The sequence below is a fragment of the Pristiophorus japonicus genome, chromosome 4, assembly GCF_044704955.1.
Source record: "Pristiophorus japonicus isolate sPriJap1 chromosome 4, sPriJap1.hap1, whole genome shotgun sequence".
Lineage (NCBI taxonomy): Eukaryota > Metazoa > Chordata > Chondrichthyes > Pristiophoridae > Pristiophorus > Pristiophorus japonicus.
Window position 1 is genome coordinate 83,964,012 of NC_091980.1, and position 24,162 is coordinate 83,988,173.

The window sequence follows — 24,162 nt, forward strand, 5'->3', positions numbered from 1 at the left end:
AAACTAACTTGGCAGGGGGATGGGAACCTGAGAACAAATTCAAAAGGGAAGGAAGTAAAGCAGAAGTTGTTTAGCAAGAATCTAGAAAGTGAATCTGTAAGACAGAAGAAAAAGGGCTTAGTATGTAGTAAGTAAGGAGGTCTTCCTGTGCTGAATGGTATATACTTTAATGCAAGGAGTATAGCGAATAAGGCGGATGAGCTAAGAGCACAGGTAGACTCTTTGGAGTATGACATTATAGCCATTACAGAAACATGGCTGAAAGAGGGGCAGGTTTGGCAGATCAATATTCCTGGTTATAGGATTTTTAGACAAGATAGAAAGGGGGGTAAAAAAGGGGAGGGGGGTTGTCGCAGTACTGATTAAAGAAACTATTACAGCGGTGAGGAGGAATGATATGTTAGAGGGATCATCAACTGAGGCCAAGTGGGTCGAATTGAAAAATAAAAAAGGGGCGATCACACTGCTGGGAGTGTATTATAGACCCCCAAACAGTGGGAGGGAGATAGAGGAGCAAATATGTAGGCAAACTGCTGTGAAGTCTAAAAAACATAGGGTAGTAATAGTAGGGGATTTTAACTCTCCAAATATTGATTGGGACAAATTTAGTGTGAAGCGTATAGAGGGTGCGGAATTCTTGAAATGCATTCAAGACAACTTTTTTAGTCAATATGTAGCAAGCCCAACATGAGAAGGGGCGGTCTTGGACTTAGATTTGGGGAATGAAGCTGGGCAGGTTAAAGGGGTATTAGTGGGGGAGCATTTGGGTGCCAATGACCATAATTCAGTCAGATTCAAGTTGGTTATCGATAAGGACAAGAATAAGCCTGGAATAAAAGTTCCAATTTGGAAAAAAGCTAATTTTGCTAAGTTAAGGAATAATTTGGCCATAGTGGACTGGAAACATCTACTTGTGGGTAAATCAGTGTTGGAACAGTGAGAGGCATTCAAGGAGGAGAACCGAAAGGTTCAGGCCAACCATGTACCCTTAAAGAAAAAGGCTGGGAAAAATAATTCTCGAACCCCCTGGATATCTAGGGACTTACAGGGGAGGATTAAGAAAAAAAGGGACGCTTATGTCACATATCAACGGTTAAATACTTTAGAATCTTTAGAGGAATATAGAAAGTTAAGTGGCAAAATTAAAAAGGATATTAGGAAGGCTAAGAGAGAGCACAAGAAATTCTTGGCCAGTAAAATTAAGGAAACCCTAAGATGTTCTGTAAATATATTAAGAGTAAGCGGGTAACTAAGGAACGGGTAGGGCCTATTAGAGACCATGAGGATAATCTTTGTGTGGAGGCGGAAGATGTTGGTAGGGTTCTTAACGAATACTTTGCATCTGTTTTCACAAAGGAAAGAGGTAATGCAGATACTGCTATAGAGGAGGAGTGTGATATTCTGGATGAAATAAATATAGTGAGAGAGGAAGTATTAAGGGGTTTAGCACCTTTGAAAGTAGATAAGTCCCCAAGCCCGGATGGAATGCAAATGAAATGAGCAAAGTAAAAGAGGAATTATCAGAAGCCTTGACCATCATTTTCCAGTCCTCTTTGGATCTGGGCATGGTGCCGGAGGATTGGAGGACTGCTAATGTAGTACCCTTGTTTAAGAAGGGTAAAAGGGATAGGCCGAGTAAGTACAGGCCTGTCAGCCTAACCTCAGTGGTGGAAAATTATTGGAAATGATCCTGAAAGACAGGATAAATCTGCATTTGGATAGGCAAGGATTAATAATGGACAGTCAGTATGGATTTGTTAAGGGAAGATCGTGTTTGACAAATCTGATTGAATTTTTTGAGGAGGTAACCAAGAGGGTTGATGAGGGTAGTGCATACGATGTAGTATATATGGACTTTAGCAAGACTTTTAATAAAGTCCCGCATGGTAGACTGGTCATGAAGGTTAAACTCCATGGGATCCAGGGCAAAGTGGCAAGTTGGATCCAAAATTGGCTTGGAGGTAGGAAGCAAAGGGTAATGATTGATGGATGTTTTTGTGACAGGAAGGATGTTTCCAGTGGGGTTCTGCAGGGCTCAGTACTGGGTCCCTTGCTTATTGTGGTATATATCAACGATTTAGATTTGAATATACGGAGTATGATTAAGAAGTTTGCAGATGACACTAAAATTGGCTGTGTGGTTGATAATGAAGAGGAAAGTCATGGGCTGCAGGAGGATATCAATCTACTGGTCAGGTGGGCAGAGCAGTGGCAAATGGAATTTAATTCAGAGAAGTGTGAGATGAGGCACTTTGGGAGGGCTAATAAGGAAAAGATATACAGTAGTATATTAAGCAGTAGGCCATTAATAGTGTAGATGAACAAAGGGACCTTGGAGTGCTTGTCCACAGATCCCTGAAAGTAGCAGGCCAGGTGGATAAGGTGGTTAAGAAGGCATAGAGAATACTTGCCTTTATTGGCCAATGCATAGAATATAAAAGCAGGGATGTTATGCTTAAATTGTATAATGCTTTGGTTAGGCCACAGCTGGTCGCCATATTATAGGAAGGACGTGATTGCACTAGACAGGAGATTTACTAGGATGCTGCCTGGAATGGAGAATCTTAGTTATGAGGGCAGATTGATGGGTTTGTTCTCATTGGAACAGAGGAGGTTGAGAGGAGACCTCTTCAAGATGTACAAAATATTGAGGGGCCTGGACATAATGAATAGTAAGGGTCTATTTCCATTGGTGAAGGGGGGTATTACGAGGGAGCATATTTTAAGGTGGTTGGTGGAAGGTTTAGAGGGGATTTGAGGGGGGGATTCTTTATGCAGAGGGTTGTGGGGATCTGGAACTCGTTGCCTGGAAGTGTGGTGGATGCAGAAACCCTCACCACTTTTAAGAGATGGTTGGATGGGCACTTAAAGTGCCGTAACCTGCAGGGTTATGGACCTAGAGCTGGTAAATGGGATTAGACTAGATGACCTTTTGTTGGTCGGCGCAGATACAATGGTAAGTACGGCAGGGAATACAATACGGCCAGGGTGATCTCCTGGACTAGTTTCGATCGCCTGGATGGGTCGGAGAGGAATTTTCCCAGATTTTTTCTCCCTAATTTGGCCTGTGTTTTTACCTCTCCCAGAAGATCACATGGCTCCGGTTGGGGTGGAGTGTAGATGTTTTTAGTATAAGGGGTGTTGTAGTGGTGTAGGGCGGACTGGTTGGGCTGGGTGCTCTTTGATTTTCCGTCATTGTTCATGGGCTTGTATGTCAACTTTAGGGCTGCTGACAAAGGGTCGTCCAGCTCTTTGTCAGCCGGCGCAGACATGATGGGCCGAAATGGCCTCCTTCTGCACTGGAAATTTCTACGGGCTAGACTTTCCACTAGGGGGCCCCAAAAAATGGGCGATGTTCCAGCGATGTGGGACGTTTTGGCCTTGATAATTGCCGGCACATTGCCCTTTTTTTTTTGAGATTTTCCACTCGGCCTTACCCTGGTGATGTCAAATGGACGAAGTGTTTTTTCAGTGATCCCACAATCGCCCACCGAAAACAGAAGTCAAAGAAGAAAAAAAGCTTCCCTAGCAACGCTATTCTGCGCATGTGTGGGATTTTTTTTTGTGGTTGATTTTCTTTGCCAGGTTTTGCGAGGTCAGGGGTCATCACACATGCTCAGAAGCACAGGGAGGGTCAGAGAGTGAGAGAGAGGGAGAGAGGAAGGAAGAGAGGAGGTTTTTGTGGTTGGTTATAGTGCATTGAGAATTTGGATTGAAAATAATTAATCTTAAATAACGTAGCCTTTTTTTTTACTGAAAATACTTATAATTATTTTTGTTGTTACAATATTGAAATATATTTTTATTGTTGCAATATTAAAATATTGAAATATATACCTAAAATCAAAATAGAGGGAGATAGCGAGAGGAAAAGTGCTAAACCCTTTAGCGAGGAGGCCAACGAGGCCCTCATCAATATTGTCAGTGGCAGGTGGGAGGACTTGACACGGGGTGGGCATGGGAAACCTCCACCCCGTGCATATAGGAGAATCTGGGCCGAGATTGCCGATGTGGTCACATCGGCATCCAATGAAGTGTGCACACTAGACCACTGCCGTAAAAGATGGAACAGCCTGCTGGCAGCAGCCAGAGTAAATTACATTTTATATTTTAAATTATACATATGTAATATTCAAATGATGTATGGAAATTTTAATTTGAATCTTCAATGTCATTTCGTTATGGTATAAATTAATTAAATTATGAATTAATTTATGCATCCTAACACTAAGTTGAATCTTATATTATGAAATATTATTCATATGCAATACAATACTAATTTTTAATCGAATATTTAAATCTGTCAGTCTTAAATGTTTATTACCAAGTCCATTAGCTTATGTCATGCCATGTTATCTTATAATTTACAGAAAAAGATATCTATCGACTGCTCCGAGCAGAGGAGGACGGGCGGCGGCTCTGCTACGGTGCAGACTCTAACTGAATACAAGGAGCTTGCAGTCGCCTTGGTGGGGCCTGACAGCCATTCAGTCACGACCCGTAGTGTGGCCGAACCCACCCTTGAATCTCATGAGTAATGAGAACTCTGCAATGTGTCAAACATTACTAAATACATACTAAAAATATCTTAGTTATGCATGTAATGTTATGCAATTACAATGCAATATGATATATAATTTTGATGTACTCTTGATTTACGAATGAGGTCATGTTAGCCCTAGTGAACCCTTGTGCATGTGGGGTATTGAAAAGTATTCTTATATTCTGGATTATTGAAAAATTGTTTACTAATAATGATTGTTTACGTTAATGTCCTTATAAGGATGAAGAGGAGGAATTGCTGCCAACTGTGGAGCAAGAGGAGGAGGAGGACAAATTTGTTTTTGTCGGGTGGGAACAACCTGCGGCCATCTCTATTGAGATGGATGATGCACCGGGACCAAGCAATGTGCAGGTGGTGACCCCAAGGCACAGAACATTGCAAACACCGACCCCACGGAGGTCCGGTCAGCGGGATGAGCAATCGCCTACAATGGAGGGCCAGACGGAGAACTTGATATCCCTGTGCAGGGAGATGGTTGCAATCGGTCGCGACCTTATCCAGGGTTTCGCGGGTTTCTCTGCAAACTGGAGCCAGTTCTCTGCGAACTGGAGCCAGTTTCCAGCAACCTGGATTGAGTTCAGCACAAACTTCTCCAACTGGTCTGTGCAAGCACAGACAGCACGGGAGACGTTGAGACATTCATCAGCAGACCGCCGCAACCAATGCCCTTCTGCATGCGTTGCTGGCTGGACACGGTGCTGCACCTCAAGGTGTCATGTCAGCTCGCAGCGAGACCCTGAGCACGTAAGTGAGTACGGAGGACACAGTTAAACATAGAAACATAGAAAATAGGTGCAGGAGTAGGCCATTCGGCCCTTCTAGCCTGCAACGCCATTCAATGAGTTCATGGCTGAACATGCAACTTCAGTACCTCATTCCTGCTTTCTCGCCATACCCCTTGATCCCCCTAGTAGTAAGGAGTTCATCTAACTCATTTTTGAATATATTTAGTGAATTGGCCTCAACAACTTTCTGTGGTAGAGAATTCCACAGGTTCACCACTCTCTGGGTGAAGAAGTTTCTCCTCATCTCGGTCCTAAATGGCTTACCCCTTATCCTTAGACTATGACCCCTGGTTCTGGACTCCCCAACATTGGGAACATTCTTCCTGCATCTAACCTGTCTAAACCCACCAGAATTTTAAACGTTTCTATGAGGTCCCCTCTCATTCTTCTGAACTCCAATGAATACAAGCCCAGTTGATCCAGTCTTTCTTGATAGGTCAGTCCTGCCATCCCGGGAATCAGTCTGGTGAACCTTCGCTGCACTCCCTCAATAGCAAGAATGTCCTTCCTCAAGTTAGGAGACCAATACTGTACACAATACTCCAGGTGTGGCCTCACCAAGGCCCTGTACAACTGTAGCAACACCTCCCTGCCCCTGTACTCAAATCCCCTCGCTATGAAGGCCAACATGCCATTTGCTTTCTTAACCGCCTGCTGTACCTGCATGCCAACCTTTAATGACTGATGTACCATGACACCCAGGTCTCGTTGCACCTCCCCTTTTCCTAATCTGTCACCATTCAGATAATAATCTGTCTCTCTGTTTTTACCACCAAAGTGGATAACCTCACATTTATCCACATTATACTTCATCTGCCATGCATTTGCCTACTCACCTAACCTATCCAAGTCGCTCTGCAGCCTTATAGCATCCTCCTCGCAGCTCACACTGCCACCTAACTTAGTGTCATCCGCAAATTTGGAGATACTACATTTAATCCCCTCGTCTAAATCATTAATGTACAGTGTAAACAGCTGGGGCCCCAGCACAGAACCTTGCGGTACCCCACTAGTCACCGCCTGCCATTCTGAAAAGTACCCGTTTACTCCTACTCTTTGCTTCCTGTCTGACAACCAGTTCTCAATTCATGTCAGCACACTACCCCCAATCCCATGTGCTTTAACTTTGCACATTAATCTCTTGTGTGGGACCTTGTCGAAAGTCTTCTGAAAGTCCAAATATACCACATCAACTGGTTCTCCCTTGTCCACTCTACTGGAAACATCCTCAAAAAATTCCAGATTTGTCAAGCATGATTTCCCTTTCACAAATCCATGCTGACTTGGACCTATCATGTCACCTCTTTCCAAATGCGCTGCTATGACATCTTTAATAATTGATTCCATCATCTTACCCACTACTGATGTCAGGCTGACCGGTCTATAATTCCCTGTTTTCTCTCTCCCTCCTTTTTAAAAAAGTGGGGTTACATTGGCTACCCTCCACTCGATAGGAACTGATCCAGAGTCAATGGAATGTTGGAAAATGACTGTCAATGCATCCGCTATTTCCAAGGCCACCTCCTTAAGTACTCTGGGATGCAGTCCATCAGGCCCTGGAGATTTATCGGCCTTCAATCCCATCAATTTCCCCAACACAATTTCCCGACTAATAAGGATTTCCCTCAGTTACTCCTCCTTACTAGACCCTCTGACCCCTCTTATATCCGAAAGGTTGTTTGTGTCCTCCTTAGTGAATACCGAACCAAAGTACTTGTTCCTCCTGACTCGGAAGTGGAGCCTCAGGCTTCTGCTTCCACTCCGTCACCTCCACCATGGCAGGAAATCTTGCCGTCCCACACAGCACAACGCCTTCGTGTCGGTCTGCATAGACCAAAACGGGTGGGTGGGGTAAGAACACAGGGTGGGACAGGACCTGGAGGGAAAAGTAGCCGCAGGTAGAAAGGGGGGAGTGTTTTTCATAGTTGAACTGTTTTTTTTTAAATTGTTAACGTTTTGGGGATTTGAGGGAAGGGTTGGTAGGGGCGGGAGGCAGGGGGTTGGCGTTGGGGGTGGAGGGAGGGTGTTGTTAAATAGTATATTAAAAATTCATCTGTTGTCTTTGTTAACAAAAAAAAAATTTAATTCAACAAATTTTGTGCCTTCTCTCTTAGTTACATTAGTTAACACATTTACAGCTGTTCATCCTTATTTGTTTATTTTTTTATTAAAGCAGTACTTTACTTAAACTTTACTTAAAGTAAGCATTAATTCCGATGATAGGCCCATGCAGGCAAGACAACAAGGAAACCCCACACAAATGAAACTTTTGATTAACCCAAAATGTAAATGAATATTTGAATATCCACAATGATAGTTCATGCAAAGCGTTCATTAATGAGCTGCTGACGCAACAGTTTAGCGGCCGTGTAACTGCCACTGGCTGCTGGTCTTCGGGAGGGGGGTGGTGGTTCCGATGCCAGATCGGCAGGCTGATTGCGCTCCCCTATGTCCTCGCCTGCATCCTTTTCCGCCTCTTCCTCCTCTTCATCCTCGCCGGCTGGGTCTTCTATCTCCTCTCCTTCTGGAGGTGGACCTGCAGCATGATCTGGCATTACTTGTCCTCTCCTTATAGCTAGGTTACGCAGCATGCAACACACCACAATAAACTTTGCGACCTGGTCAGGGTGGTACTGCAGGCTGCCTCCAGAATGATCCAGGCATCTGAAGCGCTGCTTTAGGACTCCAATTGTCTTTTCAACGATGTTGCGAGTCGATATGTGACTTTTATTATACCGTTTCTTTGCTTCAGTGATGGGATTACGCAGAGGAGTCATCAGCCAACTGGCAAGGCCATATCCCTTATCCCCCAGCATCCAACCATGATCTTCTGGCTGATTGACAAACAGGTCAGGGATAGCACTTTCACGTAAGATGTGCACATCATGGATACTGCCAGGAAATGTAGCATTCACCGTCATAATTGTTTGATTGTGGTCGACAACAAGCTGCACATTTAGTTTTCTGTTACGAAAGACCTCTGCGTTCTTTAAGGGTGCTTTCAGGGCAATACGCGTGCAGTCTATTGTTTTCTGCACCTTGGGGAAGTCTGCTTGTCTTGAGAAACCCAAAGCCCTCTCAGTCTGTGCCTCCCTGGTCATTGGGAAGCTTATGAAGACCATCCTGCGAGCATAAAGGGCTTCAGTCACCTGTCAAATGCAGCAGTGTGTAGTGTGCTGAGAGATATGGCAGATGTCGCCAACTGAAGTCTGAAAAGATCCCGATGCGTAGAAGGCTAGCACAGCAGTAACCTTCACCTCAACGGACAGTGCAGTTCTGAAGGTGCTGGAAGGCTGCAAATCACCCTTGGCGAGTTGACATATCTCATTGATGACCTCCTTCTGGATTCGCAGCCTTCTAAGACAAGCATTTTCAGACAAGTTCAGGTAAGATTGCTTTTCCAATACCTTCGTTGGCTATACGGTCTCCTCCTCTGTCTTCGTCTCCGTCTACGCATTTCTCTGCCACCTCTTTGTTTGATCCTTTCAGTAACCAGTGTGTGAGCAGTTGCAATCATAGGCAGGGAAAGCATCATATCATTATCAATAATTACTTTCACTAATTTCAATAATCTCTCGACTCTATACTCTCTAATCACTGTACTCTGCACTCTCTGTACTCTCTACGCTGTATAACAGTCAGTTTGATAGGCCCCAACAATATCAGTAAATAATTTCACTATCTAAAAGCTATTTACAAAATAATTTCAATATATAAAACCTATTTACCAAAAATAACTTGATAATACCTCTTTATATTCCCTGTCCCAATATTCTGAGTACAATTATCTTTAAATTAACTCTCTAAATAACTTACAACTAATCCTCAACCCTTCCTCCGAACTTCAAAATGGTGTCCGTAGTGCCCATTTCCTTCTCTTAAGCCCAGTAAAAGTAACTATTTCTCAGCACTGTTTTGGGCCTTCCATCGGCCCAGCGAAGTGCATGCTAGGTGCCAAAACTTGTGTGGGCTATCATTTGGGCGATCATCTCGGCAATCAAAGTGGAAACTTAGGCACCTGTTTTTCCGGCGACGTTTTGGGCCTAGTTTCCACTTTTTAGTCAAAATGGGCGATAGAGGTCCATTTTGGGCGATAGATGGACCATAGATGGGCGATGTGATTTGGAAAGTCTAGCCCTATGTTTCTATGGTCATTGACCTGAAATGTTAACTCTGTTTCTCTCTCCACAGATGCTGCCTGACCTATCAAGTATTTCCAGCATTTTCTGTTTTTATTTCAGATTTCCAGCATTTGTAGTATTTTGCTTTTATTCAGCGGGTAGGTTTTTCTAAGTTTATTTTATTCCATCATCATCAGCATCATATCGATCCACTGTTTTACCAGAGGTTGTATAACTTCCACTCCATTCTGAAAAGCTTTTTATTTTTATAATAGCCTTTGAGCACAGTCTACTCAATAGCCATTCAGTATAAAAATATGTAGCAATCAGGTATGATTAATTATTGGGGCTCAGGTTTAATATCTGCTGTCTAATGCATCTTTAAGTTCTTTTGCTGCAAATCAAGATGTGGTACTTCCTTGCACACTTCAGGTTATGAGTCCTGCAGCCAGTTAACTAGACAACAACAAAAACAACTTGTATTTCTTTAGCACATTTAACATAGTGAAACGTTCCAAGGCACTTCACAGGAGTATTACGCAGTAAAAATTTGACACCGAGCCGCATAAGTAGAAATTAGTGCAGCTTGGTCATAGAGGTATGTTTTAAGGAGCGTCTTGAAGGAGGAAGGAGGCTAGAGAGGCGGAGAGGTTTCGGCAGGGAGTTCCAGAGCTTGGGGCCTAGGCAACAGAAGGCACGGCCACCAATGGTTGAGCGATTATAATCAAGGATGCTCAGTAGAGCAGAACTAGGAGTGCAGACAGCTCTGGGGATTGTGGGGCTGGAGATTACAGAGATAGGGAGGGGCAAGGCCATGGAGGAATTTGAAAATAAGGATGAGAATTTTGAAATCAAGGCGTTGTTTAAACGGAAGCCAATGTAGGTCAGCGAGCACAGGGGTGATGGGTGAGTGGGACTTGGTGCTAGTTGCGACATGGACAGTCGAGTTTTGGATCACTTCGAGTTTATGTAGGGTAGAATGTGGGAGGCCAGCCAGGAGTGCATTGGAATAGTCAAGTCTACAGGTAACAAAGGCATGGATGAGGGCTTCAGCAGCGGATGAGCTGAGGCAAGGGTGGAGACGGGTGATGTTACAGAGGTGTAAATAGGTGGTCTTAGTTATGCTGCGAATATAAGAACAGAAGAACATAAGAAATAAGAACATAAGAACATAGGCCATACGGCTCCTTGAGCCTGCTCTGCCATTTAATGCGATCATGGCTGATCTGATCATGGATTCAAGACCACTTCCCTGCCCGCTCTCCATAACCCCTTATTCCCTTATCATTTACGAAACTGTCTATTTCTGTCTTAAATTTATTCTATGTCCCAGCTTCCACAGCTCTCTGAGGCAACAAATTCCACAGATCCACAACCCTCTGAGAGAAGAAATTTCTCCTCATCTCAGGTTTAAATGGGCAACCCCTTATTCTAAGAGTATGCCCTCTAGTTCTAGTCTCACCTATCGGTGGAATCATCCTCTCTGCATCCACCTTGTCAAGCCCCCTCATAATCTTATACGTTTCGATAAGATCACCTCTCATTATTCTAAATTCCAATGAATAGAGGCCCAACCTACTCAACCTTTCCTCATAAGTCAAACCCCTCATCTCTGGAATCAACCTTGTGATCCTTCTCTATACTACCTCCAAAGCAAGTATATCCTTTCGTAAATATGGAAATCAAAACTTCACACAGTATTCCAGATGTGACCTCACCAATACCCTGTACAACTGTAGCAAGACTTCCCTGCTTTTATACTCTGTCCCCTTTGCAATAAAGGCCAAGATTCCATTGGCCTTCCTGATCACTTGCTGTACCTGCATACTAACCTTTTGTGTTTCATGCACAAGTACCCCCAGGTCCCGCTGTACTGCAGCCCTTTGCAATCTTTCTCCATTTAAATAATAACTTGCTCTTTGATTATTTTCTGACAAAGTGCATGACCTCACACTTTCCAACATTATACTTCATCTGCCAAATTTTTGCCCACTCACTTAGCCTGTCTATGTCCTTTTGCAGATTTTTTATGTCCTCCTCACACATTGCTTTTCCTCCCATCTTTGTATTGTCAGCAAACTCGGCTACACTACACTTGGTCCCTTCCTCCAAGTTGTTAATATAGATTGTAAATAGTTGGGGTCCCAGCACTGATCCCTGCAGCATTTATCCCGACTCTGTCTTCTGTTCATTAACTGAAGCTCATTTATCCTGATTCTGTTTTCTGTTAGTTAGCCAATCCTCTACCTATGCTAATATATTACCCCCAACCCCGTGAACTTTTATCTTGTGCAGTGACCTTTTATGTGGCACCTTGTCAAATGCCTTCTGGAAGTCCAAATACACCACATCCACTGGTTCATCTTTATCTACCCTGTTCATTATATCCTCAAAGAATTCTAGCAAATTTGTCAAACATGACTTCCCCTTCATAAATCCATGCTGACTCTGCCTGATCGAATTTTACTTTTCCAAATGTCCTGCTACTGCTTTTTTAATAATGGATTCCAACATCTTCCCAACCACAGATGTTAGGCTAACTGGTCTATAGTTTCCTGCTTTTAGTCTGTCTCCTTTGTTAAATAGGGGTATTACATTTGCAGTTTTTCAATCTGTTGGGACCTCCCCAGAATCCAGGGAATTTTGGTAAATTACAACCAATGCATCCATAATCGCTGCCGCTACTTCTCTTAAGACCCTAGGATGCAAGCCATCAGGTCATGGGGATTTATCTGCCTGTAGTCCCATTATCTTATTTAGTACCACCTCCTTAGTGATTGTGACTGTGTTAAGTTTCTCTCCCCCTATAGCCCCTAGACTATCCACTGTTGGAATATTGTTCGTGTCCTCTACCGTAAAGACTGATAAAAAATATTTGTTCAGAGTTTCTACCATCTCCATGTTCCCTATTACTAATTCCCTGGTCTCGTCCTCTAAGTTACCAATATTTACTCTTGCCACTCTTTTCCTATAGAAACTCTTGCTATGTGGTCGAAAGCTCATTTCAGGGTCAAATATGACACCAAGGTTGCGAACAGTCTGGTTCAGCTTCAGACAAGAATTGGCGAGAGGGATGGAGTCAGTGGCTAGAGAACTGAGTTTGTGGCAGGGACCAAAAACAATGGCTTCGGTCTTCCCAATATTCAATTGGAGAAAATTTCAGCTCATCCAGGACTGGATGTCGGACAATTTAGAGACCGTGAAGGGGTCGAGTGAAGTGGTAGTGAGGTAGAGCTGTAATCAGCATACATGTGGAAACTGACACTTTGTTTCCAGATGATGTCATCAAGGGGCAACATGTAGATGAGAAATAGTAGGGGGCCAAGGATAGATCGTTGGGGGACACCAGAGGTAACGATGCGGGAGTGGGAAGAGAAGCCATTGCAGGTGATTCTCTGGCTACGATTCAATCGATAAGAATGGAACCAGGTGGGTGCAGTCCCACCCAGCTGGACGACGGTGGAGAGGCATTGGAGAAGGATAGAGTGGTCAACCGTGTCAAAGGCTGCTGACAAGTCAAGAAGGACAGGGAGGGATAGTATGCCTTTGGCACAGTCACAAAAGATGTCATTTGTGACTTTGATCAGAGCCGTTTAGGGACTGTGGCCGGCAGTGAAGCCAGATTGGATGGATTCAAACATGGAATTGCGGGAAAGATGGACACAGATTTGGGAAGCGACAACACTAATATATAGCTCCATTTAGTGGACCACTAGATGACAGGTCACCTGAAAAGTTCCTGTGTTAAGAGCCATCTTGTAAAACTGTGTGTTGTGCTGTCGTAAAGAACATACCACATTTGGCGATGAAGGATAGGATTCCTGGATTCCATAGCTGAAATTTTTGTTGGTGGATCATTACAGAGAGGCTAGAGAGGTCCTTTATGTTGCAGAACAACTAAGAATCCAAGGTAAATTACAAGAACATTTGGCTGAACTGCCAGAGTCCAAATGGCCATGCCTATGGGAATAATAGGGTGCTTGGGTGCATTTCAACGTGACCGAGAGACTTTCGGAGCGTATATGGAGCGGCTAGAATTATTTTTCACCGCAAATAGTATCATCGAAGTCCCTGATGATAAAAACAGTAATTGGGTGGTATTAGAAAGAAAACGGGCTATTTTCCTGATTGAAGCAGGCCCTGACGTGTGATACGTTCATAATAAAGGATGAAACTGATTACTGTGTACAATAAGCAAGTGTGACCTTAGCTCCTTTAATAAGACTCCAGAATGCAGGTAATTCGTGGGTGGCCTGCTTATATACCGTGCTCCCAAGGGATGCTGGGATCCCTTGGGACTCCAACAGGTAAGCCCTCTGGTGGTACTGTAATACAGGTTACAAGGGGTTAAATAAAAAACATCACTCCCCCATGAAGTCAATGGTGCACTTATTTACAAGGTGAGACGATCTGGGGCTTTTCGTTCCTTTGTCAATCGTTTCGGCACAAATGCAGGTGTGGGTGAGTTGTTTAGTTCTTCACTGGGCTGCTGGGCAGCAGGCCCTGCCAGGCTGCTGGGGATGGTGAGTTCGGCTTCGTGGTCAACCATGATGTTGGTTGCCACTTGTGTGTGTGTTGGAGGGTCAAAGTTGGTGGTGCCTTCTTCGGGTTGCTCGTAGCTGTTGGTGAACTGCAATTTGATTTGGTCCAAATGTTTTCTGCATGTTAGTCCATTGGCCAATTTGACCTGAAACACTCTACTGCCCTCTTTAGCTATGACCGTGCCAGCGAGTCATTTGGGACCATGTCCATAATTGAGTACAAACACAGGATCATTGACCTCAATATCACATGACAAATTTGCGCGGTCATGGTACACACTTTGTTGATGCCGCTTGCCCTCCACGTGATCATGGAGATCAGGGTGGACAAGAGAGAGCCTTGTTTTGAGCACCCTTTTCATGAGCAGCTCGGCTGGGGGAACCCCGGTGAGCGAGTGGGGTCTGGTCCGGTAGCTAAGCAGCACTTGGGATAGTCAGGTCTGCAGGGAGCCTTCCGACATGCGTTTCAAGCTTTGCTTGATGGTCTGAACTGCCCGTTCTGCCTGGCCATTGGATGCGTGTTTGTACGGGGCAGATCTGACGTGCTTGATCCCATTGTGGGTCATGAATTCCTTGAATTCAGCACTGGTGAAACACGGCCCATTGTCACTGACTAGGACATCAGGCAGGCCATGCATGGCAAACATGGTTTGTAGGCTTTCAATAGTGGCCGTGGACGTGCTTACAGACATTATTGCACATTCAATCCATTTTGAGTAAGCGTCCACGACAACCAAAAACATTTTGCCTAGAAATGGGCCCGCATAATCCACGTGGATCCTCGACCACGGTTTGGAGGGCCACAGCCACAAATTTAGTGGTGCCTCTCTGGGTGCATTGCTCAGCTGACGCACGCATGACTCTAAATCTGAACCGATGCCGGGCCACCACACATGGGATCTGGCAATGGCTTTCATCATTACAATGTCTGAGTGGGTGCTGTGCAGTTCACAAATGAACATATCTCTGCCTTTCTTGGGCAAGACCACGTGATTGCCCCACAACAGACAGCCCGCCTGCAAGGACATTTTGTCTTTGCGCTTGTGGAATGGCTTAATTGCCTCCCCCATCTCCGCTGGGACACTGGACTAGCTCCCATGGAGGACACAGTTTTTTACCAAGGACAGTAAAGGATCCTGGCTGGTCCAGGTTCTGATCTGGCGGACCATAACGGGGGACTTTTCATTTTCGAATGCATCCATTACCATGAGCAAGTCCGCTGGCTGTGCCATTACCACCCCGGTGGTGGGCAATGGCAGCCGACTGAGAGCATCTGCGCAGTTCTCTGTGCCCGGTCTGTGGCGGATTACATAGTTGTATGCCAACAGCGTGAGCGCCCATCTTTGGATGCGGGCAGAGGCATTGGTGTTAATCCCTTTGCTCTCAGAGAACAGCGATATGAGCGGCTTGTGGTTAGTTTCAAGCTCAAATTTGAGGCAAAATAAGTACTGGTGCATTTTGTTTACCTCATAAATGCACGCTAGAGCCTCTTTTTCAATCATGCTGTAGGCCCTTTCGGCCTTGGACAAACTCCTGGACGCATAAGCGACCGGTTGCAAAATCCCCGATTCGTTAGCCTGTTGTAACACACACCTGACCCCATATGACGACGCATCGCAAGCCAGCACTAATCGTTTACAAGGGTTATACAGGATAAGCAGTTTGTTTGAACACAACAGATTTCTGGCTTTCTTAAAGGCAGCCTCTTGTGAATTCCCCCATACCCAGTCGTCTCCCTTGTGCAGTAGCGCATATAGAGGTTCTAGCAGGGTGCTTAACCCAGGTAGGAATGACCACAGCTCCGTCACATTCTGTGGTCTCGGCGCATTCTTGATGGCCTCCGTCTTGGCGTTGGTGGGTCTGATGCCGCCTGCTGTGATTCTTCTTCCCAAGAACTCGACCTCCTGCACCAGGAAAACACACTTCGAGCGTTTCAACCTGAGCCCCACGTGATCCAACCGACTAAGAACGTCTTCCAGATTCTTCAAGTGCTCAATGATATCCCGACCTGTAACCAGTATGCTGTCCTGGAAAATCACGGTGCGAGGAACCAACTTTAGCAGGCTCTCCATATTCCGTTGGAAGATTGCCGCAGCCGACCGAATCCCGAACGGTCATCTGTAAAAGATGAACAGACCTTTGTGCGTGTTGATGCAGGTGAGGCCTTTCGAAGACTCCTCCAGCTCTTGCGTCATGTAGGCCGAGGTCAGGTCCAGCTTGGTGAACACCTTCCCTCCAGCCAGGGTCGCAAATAGGTTGAGGTTGTCTGCCTTGGATAGCGGGTACTGGTCCTGTCGCGAAAAACGGTTAATCGTTATTTTATAGTTCCCACAAATTCTGACCATGCCGTCCTGTTTAAGTATCGGGACAATCAGACTAGCCAACTCGTTGAATTCCACCAGTGCGATGATGCCTTCTCGCTGGAGCCTGTTCAGCTCAATTTCCACTTTCTCACGCATCATATACGGTACTGCCCGTGCCTTGTGGTGGATGGGTTGCGTACCGGGAACCAAATGGATCTGCACTTTCGCCCCCAAGAAGCTTCCAATGCCTGGCTCGAACAACGATGGAAACCTGCTCAGAACCTGGGCACATGAGGCGTCGTCGACGGACGAAAGCGCTCAGATGTCGTCCCAGTTCCAGGGAATTTTTTCCAGCTAGCTTCTGTCAAAAAATGTAGGGCCATCCCCTGGCACAATCCATAGCGGGAGTTCGTGTACTGCTCCATCATAGGAGACTTTGACTTCTGCACTGCCAATTGCAGAGATTAGTTCCTTGGTGTAAGTCCTTAGTTTGGTGTGAATGGGGATGAGCTTGGGCCTGTGTGCCTTTTTGCCCCACAGCCTGTCGAAGGCCTTTTTACTCATTATGGACTGACTTGCCCCCGTGTCCAGTTCCATAGATACTGGAATTCCGTTCAGTTCAACTTTCAACATTATTGGTGGACATTTCGTGGTGAATGTGTGTACCCTGTACACTTCTGCCTCCTCGGTACGAGACTCCAATTCATTCTGATCCACAGTGAATCGATCTTCGTCTGCAACATGCTGGATTGCATGTTTTGCAGTGTTTGCAGCTCGCCTGCACATTCGCTGGAGGCGTCCCATTGTTCTGCAACCATTGCACGCATAGTGCTTGAAGTGGCATTGATGGGGCCAATGATCACCTCCACAGCGCCAACAAGGCGTTAACTGCCTCACATTAATAGCGGACTCTGGGTCATCTGAGGTCGGGTAGCAGCAGCCAACGTGTACGTTCTGTCATGTATATTCCTGCTCGAAAACAACGTTACTTTGTGCACAGTACTGGCCGAAACTTCTTTACTCTGCGAAATCTGTTTGGTGTTGTTGCTGGTGGACATAACTACCTGGGCTATCGTTATGGCTTTACTTAGATTTCGAGTTTCAACAGTCAACAATTTGCGAAGGATTACCTCATGGCCAATGCCCAGTACAAAAAAGTCTCTAAGCAATTGTTTTAGGAATCCCTTAAATTTGCAATGTCCTGCGAAGCGCCTTAGTTTGGTGACATAGCTCGCCACTTCCTGGCCCTCCAACCGTTGACACATGTAGAACTGATATTTCACCATCAAAACACTTTCCTTAGGATTTAGGTGCTCCCGGACCAGCCTACACAATTCTTCATAGGATTTAGCTGTCGGTTTTGCCGGAACTAAGAGATTCTTCATGAGGCCATAGGTTGTTGCTCCACAGACAGTTCGGAGGATCGCCCTTCGTTTGGCAGCGATCTCATCCCCTTCCAGCTCATTGGCCACAAAGTATTGGTCGAGTCTCTCCATGAAGGCCTCCCAATTGTCCCCTTCTGAGAACTTCTCCAGAATACTAACTCTTCTTTGCATTTTCACGCGGTTGTTCGTTACCTCGTCGCCAATTGATACGTTCATAAAAAAGGATGAAACTGAGTACTGTGTACAATGAGCAAGTGTGACCTTAGCTCCTTTAATAATACTCCAGAGTGCAGGTACCTCGTGGGTGGCCTGCTTATATACTGTGTTCCCAAGGGATGTTGGGATCCATTGGGACTTCAACAAGTAGGTCCTCTGGTGGTAGTGTAACACAGGTTACAAGGGGTTAAATACATAACAATGTGTATGAAACCCTGAAAAATGTGCTTGTTCCCGTCAAACCAAAGGACACATCACTTACGGAGATTCTAAGCAAACTAGAACAGCACGACAGTCTTGAGCCCCTGGAAATTGCTGAAAGTTACAGTTTTGGAATACGAAATCAATTACCTGACAAGAGTATCAGTGAGCACATTGTAGCATTAAAAAAGCTATCCATTCACAGTCATAGTGGAAACTTTCAGGACCAAGCATTGCGTGATCACTTTGTTTGAAGGGATGAAAATTGAAGCAGTCAGAAAAAAGTTGCTGACAACTCCGAACTTGACTTTTGATTGAGCTTGTCAGACAGCTATGCCAATGGATATATCCGACCCATATTCCCGAGAATTTCGAGCCATTTCCAGTCATCAGACAACCGAGGTGAATCGCCTGCATGTTAAAAGTAAAAGGTAGTTGGGCCCCAAGGTCTCAGCAACTAGCTAAGATAACAGAGCATTGAAGTAATGGTAGCAGTGTCTGTGACAACACATTGTTCAAAGTTGTCCATATGTGACGGCAGACTGTTTCTTCTGCAGGAAATCTGGGCATCTTGCGAAGACATGCCAACTGAAAAGTAAAACAACTTTCAAGGTAGAAATCCCCAGACATAGCATGGAAGAAAAGTAACAGGACGAAGAGATACACGTCATCAGGAGCACGAGGGTATTTAACAGTGATTTAAAAAGTATCATCATCTAAGCAGACGTTGCAGGAACCAAGATACCCATGGAAATCGACCCAGGTGCATCCCGGAATCGCTATATCTCGACAAATTGCGTGAGTTCCCATTGGAGAAATCCAAGGTAGAGCTGCGAGGCTAATCAGGAGAGCAATTTCCTGTGGTTTCATAACACCGTACCGGTGAAATACAAGGATCAATTTCAGAGCTTGCCTCTCTTAGTAGTGACAGGAGACACTCTTGTCTTACTAGATAGAAATTGATTGGGATCACTGAAGTTGGATTGGAATGAGATTTTTTGTGTTGAAACGAGATTTGCATCAAAAGATGATGTCATCAAGAAGTATCCAAAGGTGTTCTGTGAAACAGGCAGTCCGACCCAAGGCTTCAAGGTGAGTGTCAGGGTACAGAAGGATGCGAGACCACTTTACTGTAAGCCACATCCTGTTCCATATGCACTCAAGCAGAGAATTGACCAAGAACTCAAAAGACTAAAGGTTGAGAACATTCTCTCTAAGATAGATCTATGTAATTGGGCTACAACCATTGTTGTTGTATCTAAGTCAGATGATAAGGTAAGGTTGTGTGGTGATTATAAAGTAACCGTAAACCTGGTTCTAGAGGGTAATGTCCCCAATACATTGCCAAATGTAGAAGATTTGTTCACAATGCTGACAGGTGGTCAGATCTTCTTAAAGTTAGATCTCACAAATGCCTAATTACAACTTGAACTAGATGAGACGTCCAAGTCATGCTTGACTATAAATACTCAACTAGGCCTATATCAATTTAATAGGCTATCATTTGGAGTATCTTCCGCCCCTGCCATATCCCAAAGGATGATGAACCAGATTCTGCAAGGCATTGAAGGGATAGTATATTATTTAGATGACATACTCATTTCAGCACCAAACAGGCAAATCCATAATAACATATTGAATTAAGTCCTCAAATGGCTGCAGAAGCAGTACGAGTGACTGCTTGCAAGTGTGAGTTATTTCAAAGCTCAGTGGAGTACGTAGGGTACAGAGTAGACAAAGATGGTTAATGCACCCACTCCAAAGAATGTTACTGAACTTCGATCATTTTTGTGTCTTTTGAACTATTATGGGAAGTTCCTACCAAATTTGGCTAGAGTGGTACATCCACTGAAAGAACTGTTGAAAAAACAGGTTCAGACGAAATGGTCAAAAGAATGTGACGCAGCATTCAAGGAGTGTAAATCCAGTTGATAGAGAATACCTTGTTAGATCACTATGACATATCTAAGGAGATCAAGCTAGCATGTGACACCTCTCCGTATGGAGTTGGGGCAGTGATCTCTCATGTAATATGTGGTAGGGAGGAGAGACCAATTGCTTTTGCTTCACGCACTCTCAGTGCCAGTGAGCGTAATTATGCGCAAATCGAAAGGGAATCTTTGGCATTAATTTTTGTGGTGAAGATGTTCCACAAATACTTGTATGGTCATAAGTTTATCATCGTTATGGATCATAAGCCCCTGATAGCAATCCTCCATCCAAAGTCCCCAGTTCCAACATTAGCTGCAGCCCGAATACAAAGATGGGCTTTGATTTTGTCAGCATATACGTATGACTTTGAGTACAGATGATCAGCTGATCACAGTGATGCTGATGCTATGTCTAGATTGCCAGCCTATCACACGTTACACCTGATAGGGGAAATTAATGCAATAGTAAGGAAGGACATTAGCTTGGATGATGTGGAATCTGTATGGGTAGAGCTGCGGAATACCAAAGGGCAGTAAATGCTAGTGGGAGTTGTGTACAGACCACCAAACAGCAATAGTGAGGTTCGGGACAGCATCAAACAAGAAATTATGGATGTGTGCAATAAAGGTACAGCAGTAATAATGGGTGACTTTAATCTACATATAGATTGGGCTAGCCAAACTGGTAGCAATACGGAGGAGGAGGATTTCCTGGAGTGTATTAGCGATGGTTTTCTGGACCAATATGTCGAGGAACTAACTAGAGGGCTGGCCAACCTAGACTGGGTGATGTGTAATTAACAATCTTGTTGTGTGAGACCCCTTGGGAAAGAGTGACCATAATATGGTAGAATTCTTGATTAAGATGGAGAGTGACACAGTTAATTCAGAGACTAGAGTCCTGATCTTAAGGAAAGGTAACTTCGATAGAATGAGACGTGAATTGGCTAGAATAGACTGGCGAATGATACTTAAAGGGTTGACGGTGGACAGGCAATGGCAAACATTTAAAGATCACATGGATGAACTTCAACAATTGTACATCCCTGTCTGGAGTAAAAACAAAATGGGGAAGGTGGCTCAGCCGTGGCTAACAAGGGAAATTAAGGATAGTGTTAAATCCAAGGAAGAGGCATATAAATTGGCCAGAAATTGCAGCAAACCTGAGGACTGGGAGAAATTTAGAATTTAGCAGGGGAGGACAAAAGGTTTAATTAGGAGGAGGAAAATAGAGTATGAGAGGAAGCTTGCTTGGAACATAAAAACTGACTGCAAAAGCTTCTATGGATATGTGAAGAGAAAAAGATTAGTGAAGACAAATGTAGGTCCCTTGCAGTCAGAATCAGGTGAATTTATAATGGGGAACGAATAAATAGCAGACCAATTGAACAAATACTTCGGTTCTGTCTTCACAAAGGAAGACACATATCACCTTCCGGAAATAATAGGGGACTGTGGGTCGAGCGAGAAGGAGGAACTGAAGGAAATCCTTATTAGCCATGAAATTATGTTAGGGAAATTGATGGAATAGAAGGCCGATAAATCCCCAGGGCCTGATAGTCTGCATCCCAGAGTACTTCAGGAAGTGGCCCTAGAAATAATGGATGCACTGGTGATCATTTTCCAACAGTCTATCGACTCTGGATCAGTTCCTATGGACTGGAGGGTAGCTAATGTAACACCACTTTTTTAAAAAGGAGGGAGAGAGTAAACAGGGAATTATAGACCAGTTAGCCTGACATCAGTAGTGGGGAAAATGTTGGAATCAATTATTAAAGAAGAAATAGCAGCGCATTTGGAAAGCAGTGACAGAATCGGTCCAAGTCAGCATGGATGTATGAAAGGGAAATCATGCTTGACAAATCTTCTAGAATTTTTTGAGGATATAACTAGTAGAATGGACAAGGGAGAACCAGTGGATGTGGTGTATTTGGACTTTCAAAACGCTTTTGACAAAGTCCCACACAAGCGATAAGTGTGCAAAATGAAAGCACATGGTATTGGGGGTAACATATTGACGTGGATAGAGAACTTGTTCGCAGACAGGAAGCAGAGAGTAGGGATAAATGGGTCCTTCTCAGAATGGCAGGCAGTGACTAGTGGGGTGCCACAGGGATCAGTGCTGGGACCCCAGCTATTTACAACATACATCAATGATTTAGATTAAGGAATTGAGTGTAATATCTCCAAGTTTGCAGATGACACTAAGCTGGGTGGCAGTGTGAGCTGTGAGGAGGATGCTAAGAGGCTGCAGGGTGACTTGGACAGGTTAGGTGAGTGGGCAAATGCATGGCAGATGCAGTATAATGTGGATAAATGTGAGGTTATCCATTTTGGGGGCAAAAACGCGAAGGCAGAATATTACCTGAATGGCGGCAGATTAGGAAAAGGGGAGATGCAACGAGACCTGGGTGTCATGGTTCATCAGTGTGATGATTATTTTGTTATAATTACTTCTTCATTAAGGAGTGAGAAGTGTAATATAGTTCCACCTAGTGGACCACTATGATAATGCAGCCTTTGCTGTTTACAACAAGAAAAAAAGGAACGGAGCCTTCTTGTAGTCTGTGTGTGTGTTGCAATGTCATAGAGAACATTCCACAGAGGTAGGGTTGGGGTGGGGGGTGGTGGGGTGGTGGATGGGGCATGTAGGTGGAGAGCGATATGAGGATGTGGTCAGAGATGGCTTTATCTGCGATTGACATGATGGGAGTAGCAAGACCACAAGAGATGGCAAGGTCGAGGGGCTGGCCGTGAATATGTGTTGGGCTGTTTGCGTGGAGGATTGAGATTAAGGGAAGACAGAAGGCTAGTGAACTCAGAGAACAAGTTAGATGTGCACACCTCGAAAAACTTACTACACTTTCTGGCTCAAAATTGCGATTAATATTCTCATTCGAAGTGCAGTGACGGTTGCTGGAGGCTTTGGCTCTCTTTTGTATTTTAAGATTAATGAGGGGGTTACATTGCCAGAACAACATACCATGAAAACACATAAAGTGCTAATTTATGTCACTCCAACTGCTTTGATTTGAACTAACAGTTTTTCTAGATACTGATGTTTTGGTGGATAGTCAGAGACAGTAACTATGCCTAACATCTATTTTTTCAATATTAAAGACTATTCAATGATTCAAAAGTAGAATCAGACTTTTCCAGATGAAGCCATCTTTCATGAAGGGAGGATTGAAGGATTAAAATGGATCGACCCAGAATTACCTATATCTAATCCAGGACACTCTTCATCATTAAAATATGGGAACTGTCATTGCAATATAAACAACAATAAAAAAAATGAGGAATATATTTAGCTTTGGGAGAAAGTAGTGTAGATATAACTACAAACACCAACAGGTTTTTCTTTTCTTATTGTTGCCTGTCTGACTTTAGCTTATAGCCTGAAATTAGTAAAATGAGAGCAGAATGAACTGCTTGATTATGACTGTGAAGGCTTTGCAAAAAGGATAAGTTAAGAAACTTGTGCAGTTTTGTGCATACTCCATTTTTATAGAAGGCTGGAAATTGTGAAGTTACATCATTTAAAAAAATTAAATTGAGAGCCTCTGGCAGGATCGTGCTTTGTCCAGGAAAGTGGATATCATCTTCTGCAGGGAAAATTAAAGAGGTGTGCTCAAATAAATGTAAGTGCCCATATATGTGGGAAAATTTTCTTATTACCTAGGCTATATGACACAGAAACAAGCCATTTGGCACAACCAGTTCATGCCGGCATTTATGCTCCACTCGAGCCTCCTTAATTAAATAGGAAATTTGGAAAGCAAAGAGAGAGCATGAAAACATTTTGCAAAGTAAAATCAAGGAAAACCCAACGATGGTTTATAAATACATTAAGTGCAAGAGGATAACTAAAGAAAGAGCAGAGCCTATAGAGACCATAAAGGTAATCTGTGTGTAGAGGCTGAAGACGTGGGTATGGTTCTTAATGAATACTTTGTGTCTGTTTTCACAAAAGAGTGGGGTGATGCAGACATTGCAATCAGGGAGGAGCAGAGTGAAATATTAGATGAAATAAACATAGTGAGAGAGAAAGTATTAAGGTGCTTAGCAGCTTTGAAAGTGGATCAATCCCCAGGCCCGGATGAAATGTATCCCAG

The 24,162-nt window shown here is 44.1% G+C and overlaps 1 long non-coding RNA gene across 2 annotated transcripts in view; it reads left to right on the top strand.

Moving 5' to 3' along the window:
* Positions 1-7,744: 7,744 nt before the first annotated feature.
* LOC139262105 (uncharacterized) overlaps positions 7,745-24,162 on the top strand; it is a 36,553-nt gene continuing 20,135 nt past the window's right edge. Inside the window, exon 1 of one of the 2 annotated variants that reach the window (XR_011592898.1) lies at positions 7,745-8,198. This is a non-coding gene — a long non-coding RNA (uncharacterized lncRNA). Of the gene's footprint in view, positions 8,199-9,583; positions 9,629-24,162 lie in introns of those variants that run through there. The other variant, XR_011592899.1, reaches the window with a different exon arrangement.